The sequence below is a fragment of the Phodopus roborovskii genome, unplaced genomic scaffold, assembly GCF_943737965.1.
Source record: "Phodopus roborovskii unplaced genomic scaffold, PHOROB, whole genome shotgun sequence".
Taxonomy (NCBI): domain Eukaryota; kingdom Metazoa; phylum Chordata; class Mammalia; order Rodentia; family Cricetidae; genus Phodopus; species Phodopus roborovskii.
In genome coordinates, this window is record NW_026126567.1 from 26,430,864 (window position 1) to 26,444,212 (window position 13,349).

Sequence of the window (13,349 nt, forward strand, 5' to 3'; positions counted from 1 at the left end):
CATACTATCTAACAAATTATACTTTAAACTAAAATCAATCAGAAGAGATAAAGAAGGGAATTTCTTATTCATCATAGGAGAAATCCATCAAGATGAAGTCTCAATTCTGAACATCTATGCCCCAAATACAAAGCACCCACATTCGTAAAACAAACATTACTAAAACTCAAATCACACATTAAACCTCTCTCACTTATAGTGGGAGATTTCAACACCCCACTCTCAACACTAGACAGGACCACCAGACAGAAACTTAACAAAGAAACTAACAGAAGGTATGACCCAATTGGGTTTAACAGACATTTATAGGACATTCTATCCAAACACAAAAGAATATACCTTCTTCTTAGCACCACATGGAGTCTTTTCTAAAGTCGACCAACTACTTTGCAATATAGTAAACCTAAATAGGTACAAAAAAATTGGAATAACTCCTGTATCTTATCAGACCATCATGCTTTAAAGTTACAATTTAACAACACAAATTGCAGAAACCATACAAACTCATGGAAATTGAACAATGAGCAGTTGCACCATTCTTGAGTCAAGGAATAAATAAAGAAAGAAATTAAAGATTTCCTAGAATTCAATGAGAATGAAAACACAACATACCCAAACTTATGGGACACTTTGAAAGCAGTACCAGGAGGAAAGTTCATAGCACCAAGTCCACACAAGAAGAAACTGGAAAATAGTCACATTACAGAATTAACAACACAACAGAAAGCTCTAGAATTAAAAGAAGCAAGCTTACCCAGGAAGAGTAGATGCCAGGAAATAATCAAATTGAGGGCTGAAATCAATAAAGTACAAACTAAGAAAGCAATATAAAGAATCAACATAACAAAGAGATGGTTCTTCGAGAAAATCAACAAGATAAACCTTTATCCAAACTAACCAAAAGGCAAAGAGAGAACATGCAAATTAACAAAATCAGAAATGAAAAGGGGAACATAACAACAGACACTGAGGAAATCCACAGAATATTCAGATCATACTTTGAAAACCTGTACTCCACAAAATTTAAAAATTCAATGGAAATGGACAATTTTCTGGATAGATATCACATACCAAAATTAAATCAAGAACAGATAAGCAATTTAAATAGACCTAAATCCCTATTGAAATAGATGCCAGATGGTTTCAGTGCAGAATTCTACCAGAAATTCAAAAAATAGCTAATACCAATATTCCTCAAAGTGTCCCACACGATAGAAGCAGAAGTGGCAATGGCCATTGCCATACTCTGTTTACAAGGCTACAATTACTTTATTACCCAAGCCACACAAAGATGCAACTAAGAAAGAGAACTACAGACCAATATCTCTCATGAACATTCATGCTAAAATACTCAATATAATACCAGCAAATCAAATTCAAGAACACATCAGAGAATTCATTCACCATGACCAAGTAGGCTTTATCCCAGGGATGCAGGAATGATTCAACAAAGGAAAATCCATCAGTATAATACACATAAACAAACTGGAAAACAAAAACCATATGATCATTTCATTAGATGCTGGAAAAGCCTTTGACAAAGTCCAACACCTTTCATGATTAAGGTCTTGGAGAGATCAGGGATAACAGGAACATACCTAAACAAAATAAAAACAATATAAAGCAAACCATCATCCAACATCAAACTAAATGGAGAGAAAATCAATGTGATTCCTCTAAAATGAGGAACAAGACAAGGCTCTCCACTCTCCCCATATTTCTTCAATACTGTACCTGAAGTTCTAGCTAGAGCAATAAGAAAACAAAAGGAGATCAAGAGGATACAAATTGGAATGAAAGAAGTCAAACTCTATTTGCAAATGATATGATAGTTTACATAAGTGACCTGAAAAATTCTACCAGGGAACTCCTACAACTGATAAACACCTTCATCAAAGTGGCAGGATACAAGATTAACTAAAAAAAAAAAAAAAAAAAAAAAAAAAAGACAGTGTCCCTACTATATACTATATACAAACAATAAAAGGGCTGAGAAAGAAATCAGAGAAACATCACCTTTTAAATAGCCACAAATAACATAAAATGTAATGGGGTAATGATAACCAAACAAGTGAAAGATTTATGTTATAAGGAATTTGAGACTTTAAAGATAGAAATTAAAGAAAATATCAGAAAATGGAAAGATCTCCCATGCTCTTGGATAGGTAGGATCAACATGGTAAAAATGGCATTCATGCCAAGAGCAATGTACAGATTCAGTTCAAGTCCCATCAAAATGCTAGCGCAATTCTTCACAGACTTTGAAAGACAATACTCAACTTCATATGGAAAAACAAAAGACCCAGGATAGCCAAAACAACCCTGTGTAGTAAACTTCCAGAGGCATCACCATCCCTGACTTTAAGCTTTATTAGAGCTATCATTCTGAAAACAGCTTTGTACTGGCACAAAAATAGACAGAAAAACCAATGGAAATGAAAACCCTGATATTAATGTACACAACTATGAACACACCTGATTTTTGACAAAGCAGCTAAAACTGTGCAATGGAAAAAGAAAAAGAAAAAAAGAAAAGAAAAAAGAAAGTGTCTTCAACAAATGGTGTTGGCATAATTGGATGCTGACCTGTAGAAGACTCCAGATAGATACATATCTATCACCATGCACAAAACTTAAGTCCATATGGATCAAAGTCCTCAACATAAATCCAGCCATACTGAGACTCTTAGAAGAGAAAGTGGGAGGTATCCTTTAAAAAGTTGGTACAGGAAACTGCTTCCTGAACATAACACCAGTAGCATGGGCACTGAGTTCAACAATTAATAAATGGGACCTCCTGAATCTGAGAAGCTTCTGTAAGGCAAAGGACACAGTCACCAAGACAAAACACCGGCCCATAGAATGGAAAAAGATATTCACCAACCCCACATCTGACAGAGAGCTGATTTCCAAAATATTCAAAGAACTCAAGAAACTAGTTACCAAAACATCAAATAATCTAATTTAGAAAGTGGAGTACAGAACTAAATAGAAAATTCTCAGTAGAGGAATCTAAAATTCCTCAAAGACACATAAGAAAGTACCCAAAATCCTTAACCATCAGGGAAATGCAAATCGAAACAACTCTGAGATACCATCCTGTTAGAATGGCTAAAATCAAAACTAGCAAAGACAGTTTGTTCTGGAGAGGCTGTGGAGAAAGGGATACACTCCTCCACTGTTGGCAGGAATACAACCTTGTATAGCCACTTTGGAAATCAGTATGGCATTCCTCAGGAAAATGGGAATCAGTCCACCTCAAGATCTAATATTTCCACTCTTAGGCATATACCCACAAGATGAACTTTCATACAACAAGGCCATGCTTCTATGGTCATAGAAGCATTATTTGTAATAGCCAGAAACTGGAAGCAACACAGATGCCCCTCAAGTGAAGGATGGATGGAGAAAATGTGGTATATTTACACAATGACTACTAATCAGAGGAAAAACACAATGGAATCTTGAAACTCATTGGCAAATGGATGGAACTAGAGGAAACCATCCTAAATGAGTTAACCCAGTCACAAAATCCCAGACACACAAGGTATATACTCACTCATATATGGGTTTTAGACATAGAGCAAAGGATTCCCTGCCTACAATCCATATTGTCAGAAAATCTTGGAAACAAGGAGGACCCTCAAAGAGACATTCATGGTGACATGTAGAAGGGGAAAAGGACAAGTTCTTCCAAGCATATTGCAAGCATGGGGGTGGGGGGGCTTAGGGAGAAGAGGAGGGCAGAGGTGAGCATGACAGAGAAGGAATATTGAGTCAATGTAAGAATAGAGGAGAATGTGAAAAGAGATACCACAATAGAGGGAGCCAATATAGGTTTTAAGAGAAATCTGGCATTAGGGAAATGTCCAGAGATCTACAAGGATGATCTCAATTAATAACCTAAGCAATAGTGGAGAGGTTATCTTAAATGCCATTCTCTGATAATGAGATTGATGACTACCTCATATGCCATCTTAGAGCCTTCATTCAGTAGCTGATGGAAGCAGAAACAGACACAGCTAAACACTGTGCCAACCTCTTGGAATTCAGTTGCACAAAGGGAGGAGTAATGAGTATGGGGTCAAGACCAGGCTGGAGAATCCCATAGAAACTGCTGACCTGAACAAGGGGATGCTCATGAATTTCAGTTGGATAGCTGGAAAATCTGCATAGGACTGACCCAGAGTCTCTGAATATGGTGTTAGTTGGGAGGACTGGGGGTTTATAGGGCCTCTGGTAGTGGATCAGTATTTATCCTTAGTATATGAATGGACTTTGGGAGCCTATTCCACTTAAAGGGATACCCTCAGCCAAGAGACATGGAGAAGGGCCTGGGCCATGCTCCAAATTATATGATACACTTTGAAGACTCCCCATGGAAGGCCTCACCCTCCCTGGGGAGTAATAAGGGAATAGAACAGGGTTGGGGGGGAACAGGGGAGGATGGGAGGGTGTGGGAACTGGGATTGGTATGTAAAACAAGCTTGTTTCTAATTTAAAAAAAAAAGAAGAGAAAAGTAAGTCTTACACTATCTGAACTATATTTTACTTAATAAAACTTTCATAGATTTGAAAAAAATCCAATCATAGATGTCACGTGTTTGGGACCATGAGGGTCTGCTGGTTTCTGGGTAGTTATTATACTCTATTTTCCCTCTTTAAGATGTGCTGTGTACATATCACAATCTCCTGTCATTCACCAGACAGGGAAGTTACTATTCCTTCAACTCTCTTCCTGACATCCTTGTCCCCTGTCCTTATGAACAACCGTCAATGGCTCACACTATCTCTCTTTAACAGAGCTTTCTACCTTTTTTTACTTTTAACCTTGTACACTTGCTCTTCAAAAGGTACTCTACTGAGTTAATAAGACAATGGTCACTTTCTTCCTGTATATAAAGTTCTAATGGAAAAGGTCAGCATGAATTTAATGGCCTAAGTTTGTATTTTTTTAATTAATTTAGTGATTTTTTTAACAAAATCGAAAATTACATCATACCTTTACTTCTTCAAAAGTACAAGCATTTAAACTGATTTACTATGAAAATAATTTCTGCCTATGAGGCATTTATGATGTTATTTGGTAGTGAAAAGGTGAATTTAAACATTAGAGTACTAAGGTATACCAGTAGGATAAATCCTGAAGTCATTCTCTTGGTGAAAACAGATGTAAATATAGAGTAGACTGAGAGTAGAGATAGCCATAATTTTAAAAACCATTTTAGCAACTTAAGTTATATATTTTAACTAATAACAGTTAATTTTGTATGTTTTTCGCTGACTGATGATCTACAACAGATTAAAATACTAAACAGAAAAACTGTATTTTCTGAATAAGTTGAGCTAAAATTGGAAAGTAATAAAACCACCATTTTATTGCCCAGGGATCATGCAAAATGTAGCATACCAAATTCTATAATAAAGCACGTGAACTTGAACTGTTAGAATCCACAGTGAATACGATTAATTTAGGAGCTTTGAACCATGACAGTATAGCATTTGACAAAAGTTGAACAAATATGGGATTTCGTTCTCAAGAGTAGTCTGGTGATAAAACCTAAACATAGTTTTCAAAATGCCTTTTTAAATGCCCATGGTTGTAGTCATGAAACTACTGAACCTGCAAAATTTAATTGAGTGTTTGTTGATCTTTCCAGACTGTTAAGATAGCACAGTAATTGGTACCTAGAATCATGCAGGAAGCCATCTCAATACAAAGCAAAGCAGGGTTAAAGAAACTATTTTGCAGTCACTTTTGGCAAGTTCTAAATATGCCTGTATTGTAATATTCTATTAATAATCTAAATAGTAACTGAAAATATCTATAAGAAGTAATTCCTAGTCCTGACCTATAATGGTAAAATTATAACCGCTATACTATAATGAATTATATAATTATACTCTGTAAACTATACAGAAAAGAGTTCTAGATTCTGGGGTAGAGTTATGGACATATATATAAGGTCCCTAGGGATAGTTGTGTTGTGATACCCAGAGAACAACAAAAAGAAAGTAAATATAGTAGTGTACAAATTATACCCACACAAAATATTTATATTAACTATCATGCTTTCACTGATAATCCCTCAAATTGAGTTAAAAAAAATTCCCATTGATTATTCAGTCTGGAGATTAGAAATATCCTTGTAATGTAGTCATGAAGCTTGTGATAATTGTTAAATGTTAATGCATGGAAGTTTCATATTTATTAACTGGAGACACAGTACTACACAGTAACAGAGTTATGCTGAAGTTATAATATCTAGTTTTTATTTGGGCTCTAAGTATGGAAACTTGTTCATGTTTCATGTTTTCAAGTATACAAAAAACATTACCAGAGTTGGAAATTTGTGATGGTTGTGATGTTAAATTAATTAGTATGTATAACAAGAATATATATATATTCAAATATTATTTCAATTCATCTGACTGTAAAATAAACAAATTTTATAGTATTTCTTATTAGGAAGATAGAAATACTAGAAATACTAGTTAATGACTTCAGCATACAGAGTTAGAAAATACCTGTGTTCTATGTACTATGGTCTGCCTAGTAAAATGCCCACCTACTCTATAAGATAAGCTGTAGATGTTTGATGGTACTTAATTTCAATTCAATACATTAATGCTTTATGTCATTATTAAGTGTTCTAGCAGTCCCTCACAAGAAATGGAACAACTAATAAAAATCTACAAGCAAATGGGGGCACATTTGGGGGCTTTAGATGGTAAAGCAATAGTATGTTAAAGCAGTTTATTAATCTCACAGGCAAGAAACACATTTGGCATAATATCAGCTCTCAGTACTCGTAGTATTATAGCAGTGTATCTGAACTTCTGCACCACAACCACCCCTTTGTGGGGTCTGCAGGACCTTTTTACAAGGGTTGCATATCAGATATCTTTTATATCAGATATTTATTTTATGATTCATAATTGTAACACAATCATAGTTATGAAGTAAGAATAAAAATTGTTATATGGTTGGGTCAACACTACATGAGGAACTGTATTTAAGGATTGCAAGCATTAGGAAGTTTGAGAACCACTACACTATTCTATAATAACCAAGAAGCTAGAGGGCCTTTGGCATACACAAATAAAGTGGTCTGCCTCAACCCCATGGACAGTTGCAACGATATATATTGAAGCACAGAAAACGACATTGAGTTTTAGAAGCACATTTGCATATATACCCTTAGAAGAGAGAGCTCTAAATTCCTGTGCTAAACTGGTATTAGGATGGCGAATGACAAAAGGACCAATGACTGTTCACAGGGCTGGTTTTCTAGTCATATTTTAGATGGATCTGCAGGACGCTCTGCCAACAATTGGTTAAACTAATAAACAAGCCTTACATATATGATTTGTGAAGAAATCCACAAAGCTATCTAGATAATAACAACACTAGAACTATTTCTCTCTATATTTAACTTCTGGAAATTTTGAGACTAATGCATATGCAAAATCTTTACAACAAAATTATATACATGATGTCTAGTTGGGGAAGTTGTAGGTGGTTGAATTTTACTATATATATATATATATATGCTTTCATGTTCTAGCATAAAAAGGAAACCTACTGCCTTACATTAAAAAATAAAAAAAAAATCCTGTTTAGGCAAAACATTACCACCAATGCTATAATAGCAACCACCAGGTCCCTTCATTTTTCATATATTTGTATCTACTTCTAAAAATATTCATACACTTGGCTTAGACTATTACTAAAGTAGGTGAATAACACTAAAAATATTTAAAATACAAGTAGAAATTTTACAATTTATGATAGAATATGTTTAAACATTTCCGTGGAAATGAAACCTTCAGTAGCTAAAAATATTTAGTTCTCTCAGTAAAGAACATAGTGTTCTTAGTCTATGGTCATATTCCTGAATAAAGAGTCTCTCTCTTGTTCAAATAGCCTATTCCACCATGATCCTTGAGGCTGAAAAACTGAAAAATATCAAAGTTGCTTTAAACATAAGTTCCAGAAGAGAGGGACATCTGGATGTCTGATCTGCTGCTGCTGTTCATAAGTCTAAAGTTAGGATGTTCACAAGCCACTGTCCAGTCAATGTCAAAGATAACTTTTTTATCCTTTATCCAGGGGTTTATCAGGAATTCTTTTCTATTCAAAGTATTTAAAGAAATACATGACGATTCATGTAAAAATTTTCCTAACTAGCACACTTTTATATGAGTTTAATGGGTCATTTTCAGACTTTAACATAGATAACATAGTTGTGAAGAAAACTGCCTCTCTTTCAAAATGCCTGTTTTGGACAGCCAATGGGATTACGTAGAACAATCCCTTGTATTTCTCTTGGAAACCATTCATTTATACAGTAGTGAAAACACTCAGGGATCTATCAAGCTTCCATAATAACTCTGCCATAAAGATTAGACCCTGAAAAATATGACTGATATGTCTGGGTGGCTGAAGATGAGCCTGGAATTGGGGGAGAGCAGGGTGAATAACTGCTGAGCAGAAGGTGGAGACAGAGTAGCTAATGGAAGAGATTAATGGGACACATACCATTGCTGAAGGAAACAGGTCATTGCAACAGCCACTCTAGAACAGTGGTATACAGTGTACACAATATATTCTTTTATGTTATAGATCAAAGAGCTCTCCTCCTTGGGATTCAGCAATGGACTATACAAGTGATCTTAGACAAGTCTAAGTCATTCTTAGTAAGTCCTAGACAAAAGTAATTCTATCTTGCCTCTTAGGTAGAGTTGAATATAGAGAACATCACCATTTAGCTTTGTTTTGAAAGCAATACTTTTGGTTTGATTTGGACATTTGCCACACAGGTTGATGGAAAATGGAGGTTAGTATGTCAGGGGTAACCTGAATGTTCCGGAGCTATGACTACTCATATTTTGCTTCAAAATAAACAATCTCATATTCCCACTGAGGTGAAAGTTTGTGTTGAGAAACCAATTCTTAAAATATATGTTTCTCTGCTAGAATCAGTCATATTATATTTCTGATCCTCTTTCTTGTTTCAAGAAAAGAAAAAAAATGAAGAAAACTTACGAAAAGGTTTATGCTTCAGAGACTCTTACTCTTTTCTAATACCTTGTGGCTAACTTCACATTCATAATTTTATTGTATTTAAGGAGCTCTCTAAAATTGTTAAGTAACAAAAAAACCTTGCTGTACTTCCAAAATTAACTTGTGTAGTCTAAACTATAGGGGGAATACACATAAAGATGGTATAGGCTGACAACAAAAAAACAGAGTTCAAAATGACGAGGATTTCAACCAGAACATAGGTGTTAGCTAAAGTCTGGATTGGTATTCTTGAGATGGGTGCTCATTGTCTCTGCATATGTGATCAGACACAGCAATAATTAATATTTCTAATCAATCTGATGTAGCAGGGAACATTACAGGTAAGTCTACAAGTTGCATTTCTGTGTTAGGGTAGGGTGGATACTTTTCATATAAAAAGTGATTTATGAAACTTTGATTCAAACCGGGAATGTCATTACTGACTTTACCTTTTATGACATTTTACTTAACCTCCCTGGTTCTTAGATGTGACAATGATACACATGGAGGATATGGAAGAAATTATCTGGAATCACTTTACAGATGATATTTAGGTACAATCTTAGCCCATGCCTGAATGGGTATTATGAGCCTTGCATCATTAATGCATTGTTAATTATGTTTTTTTTCTTCCATATACTAGCTATTCTCCTGCCTACATTTAGATTCCTGTTGGACTTAATAGGTAGTAGAACTACATACATCTAATTAATCTTACAAAACTAAATTCTTCCCCTCATTTTTGGCTCACAGGATACGTTATCAGACACCACTTGTTCTGTTGCAGTATCTATAAAACACTTCTTATTCATTGGTGTGGCTTGACAATCCTGGTACATTGGCACTCTTTTAAAAATTTAATACCTTTTCCATTTTTTACATGTTTTCAGTAGTTCTTAATCCATTCATGCCAAATCATTTTTCTTGTTAGTTCATATCAATTTTCCCTCCTAAATATCCACCATCTTCTTCACCACTGATTTCCTCCTGCATCTGGAGTCAGGACACAGAGAGAGATGAATGGCAGGGATCATCAGGCTTCCCCACTCTCCCTTTTCCTGCCTCTGTCGATGTCCGGGTACCCAGACCATCTTTTGTTCCTAAATGAATCCCATTGGAAACATCCTCATAGATATACCCAGAAGCATGGTATACTAGTTGAGTCTAAATCCTGTCAAGTTGGCATTACACAATTCATCACATTAGATTTATTACAAAAGCAAGCTCTTCTCCTTCTCTCATGCTGCTTTGTCCTTCTACCTTTTCTCAACATGGCTCTCACTCTTTATGTCTTTTCATCTTTTACTACTAAGCACCAAGAACCATAAGAAAGAAAGCTCAATTCGTTATAAACTATGCAGTTACAGGTGTGCTACTGTAGTGGTAGAAGATGTCCTAGAACAGTTTTCACCAGTTGCATCAATTCACTGATATCTCATATTCTCAAGCTGTCACTCTGATATTGAAACTACATTTGACATGGTCCTCAGCAGCCTCTACTCACCATAAAGCATTCTTCATCTTGCTTCACTTCTAGCAGTCCTTATAGTAGGAATTTTCCTTCTCCTGATAACACTTTGACTTAGATGCTAGGGATCTCTAATCTTCTGGGTGCTTTTCTTTTCCAAACATTTCAGGTTTCTTTCTCCTTTGCTGGTCATTTTATACCACAGACCCTGGCTTCTTCTATGCTCACACCCCCTCCCTTACCTGAACCATAGCACACATGAGGGTGCACGTGCATGCGTGTGTGTGTGTGTGTGTGTGTGTGTGTATGTATACATATGCTAATGACATTTTTTTTTCTTAGAATTAAACCTCTTTCAAAAATTCTAGTCTGGCCGTTCTATATCCTGACCATCAGATGTTTACATTATGATTGATAAGTGCAGCAAAATTACAGTTATGAAGTAGCAATGAAAGAATTATAAGATTGTATGACACCACAGCATGAGGAACAATACTAAAGGATCATAGCATTAGGAAGGTTGATAACCATTGCTCTAGTATACATAGCCTGGTCCTGATGACCATTCTAATAAAGTAATCTGGATTTCTCCTTATTCTTTTTCATGATGTATCCATGGAAAGACTGGTACTGAGCTATATGTGAGATCTAGCAATGAGATAGGAATATTAAAAAAAAAGGAATAGAAAAGCAGGTACAGGATCATGTCAAAGATCTGTGAATTTAATTAAGCTCAATATCTCACTATGAATTAAAGATATAACAGTAGATCTCAGAAAAAAAGATACCCTACTATAAATAGGCTTTTCTGCATGAACGTTAAAGTGTTAAAGGGGTTTATCGTCACATAGTCAACAGGCTTCAAACAAAGCTATCGCTCAAGTTTTAAAAAATGTTCACACTCTAATTTCATCATGTCTCTTGTTACTGAATTTATCTGTGGAGTATTAGAATAGCCAGTTAATTGGATTCAGTAAAGCAAACACAAGTTCATTACCTATTCATGTACATTCACCAAAGATGCTGTAAGAAGTGTCCTTTACTTCAAACAAGTTAGTAGATTCCTTTTACCTAACACAGCTTACACGATTCTCTATCACCCTCATTAATCCTTTTAATTTTGTCTAGTCCTTGTTACACTAGGCACTGATATAAGTTTTACCTTCAGTCAGGATCTTGACAAGAGAGTGGCCTTATAATTTGGTTTATATGAAAGTAATGAATTTAAGGTTGTTCCTGCCTAACAGGCAATCTGGAATGACCTAAAAATATATGTGTGACCTTTCACATATAAAGATTCAAGATACTTGTCTTTGGAGGTGTCTGGTTTCACCAAATATATATGAAAATGACCTGTTGTCTATATCACATTCCTGAGAGAATGTGTGGTTTGATACATATACCAGTGCTTGGCCTTAGTAACAAATTATCAAAGGTAGGAATCTTTTATTGGTGCCTGGCCATAGTAACAAATAATCAAAGCTAAGAATTGTTTATCAGTGCCTGACTATAGTAACAAATTATCAAAGGTAAGAAACTGTCACCTTACTCCACTGTATGTATGGTGACTGTCCAAGCAGTTCCAACTTCTAATGGTATATGCTAGGTGAGAAACTAGTCTTCTTCTCTTGCCAGACCACCAGATGCCATTGGAGAGTTGCTGTTCATTAATAAATTGACTCTGATAAAAACTAAGCACACATCTCAGCTTCTTCAGAAAGCAGAAAGGTCTGTGAAATAAGATTGTCATTGTAGGACATGTAAATTTAATACAGCAAAGAAAAAGACAGTGTTATCTCTACCTTGAGCACAGCTGCAAATAAGTGAGGGTGGAAAGAAAGCAGAAAAATAATAGGTTTGTAGCCAAATCAGTTTCACCTGTGTGAGGAAATAGATTTCCCCCTCTCCCAGCCCCCCACCCCTGGCTCACTGTCCACCAAACCTTCTTCATTTTGTTATTTGGTACTATGTAGCTCATTAAAGGAGACATGTTAATTTGTGAGAAAATCCTACTAGAAACAAAAGACTTCTTTCCTGTTGTTTGGTGGTGCTCCTGCCTTTAATCCTGCCATTTGGAAGGCAGAGATGGTTGAAACTCTGTGAGCTCAAGGCCAGCCTGGTTTACATAGTGAGTTCCAGGACAGCCAGGGCTGTTACACAGAGAAGCCCTGTCTCAAAAAACAAAACAAGACAAATCTTTCCTTAGAATAAAAAAGAATCACTGATTGTTTGTTTGTTTAAGTTGAAACCAAAACCTGATACAGAAATAATACGTCCAATGTATTTAATGATCTATCAGAAATGATAATTGTGAAAACTGAAATAGCATTGTCGAGTGCTTCTCATGTACACAGCACAATACCAGTAAATACATTTATCACACAAGTGTCCCTCATCAGCACACACTTGAGGCAATCATCTTATTAGTCAGGTACTAATATTGACACTTCCCTGATAGGAAAACTGCCCACAGAGGTGAAGTGATACATGCTAAGTGTCAAAATCAGTGTGGGACTACTAGATCTCCCCATTATCCTGTAATTATTGTCATCCATATTCTTTATTTCAAACTTTGTGTCTGAGTTGCAAAAATGATACAGAGTCAGATAGTGGGACCTTTTAAAAAACATGGTACCTTGTGGGAACAGGGGACATTATTCAGGTTTAAGGGGAGTGAAGAAAATTTCGAGAGTAATACTCTATTTTTTTGAGGTGAAATCTCTTATTAAATCTGGAACTCCCAATGCAGCTAGAATGCTTAGATAGCAAACTCAAGGGAAATGCATGCCTCTGTCCTCTAAAGTGCTGGTGATA

General features: G+C 35.6%; 1 protein-coding gene across 1 annotated transcript in view; it reads right to left on the bottom strand.

The window, feature by feature from the left end:
- Csmd3 (CUB and Sushi multiple domains 3) overlaps positions 1-13,349 on the bottom strand; it is a 1,059,412-nt gene that overhangs the window by 306,361 nt on the left and 739,702 nt on the right. The gene's annotated exons all lie outside the window — the stretch shown is intronic.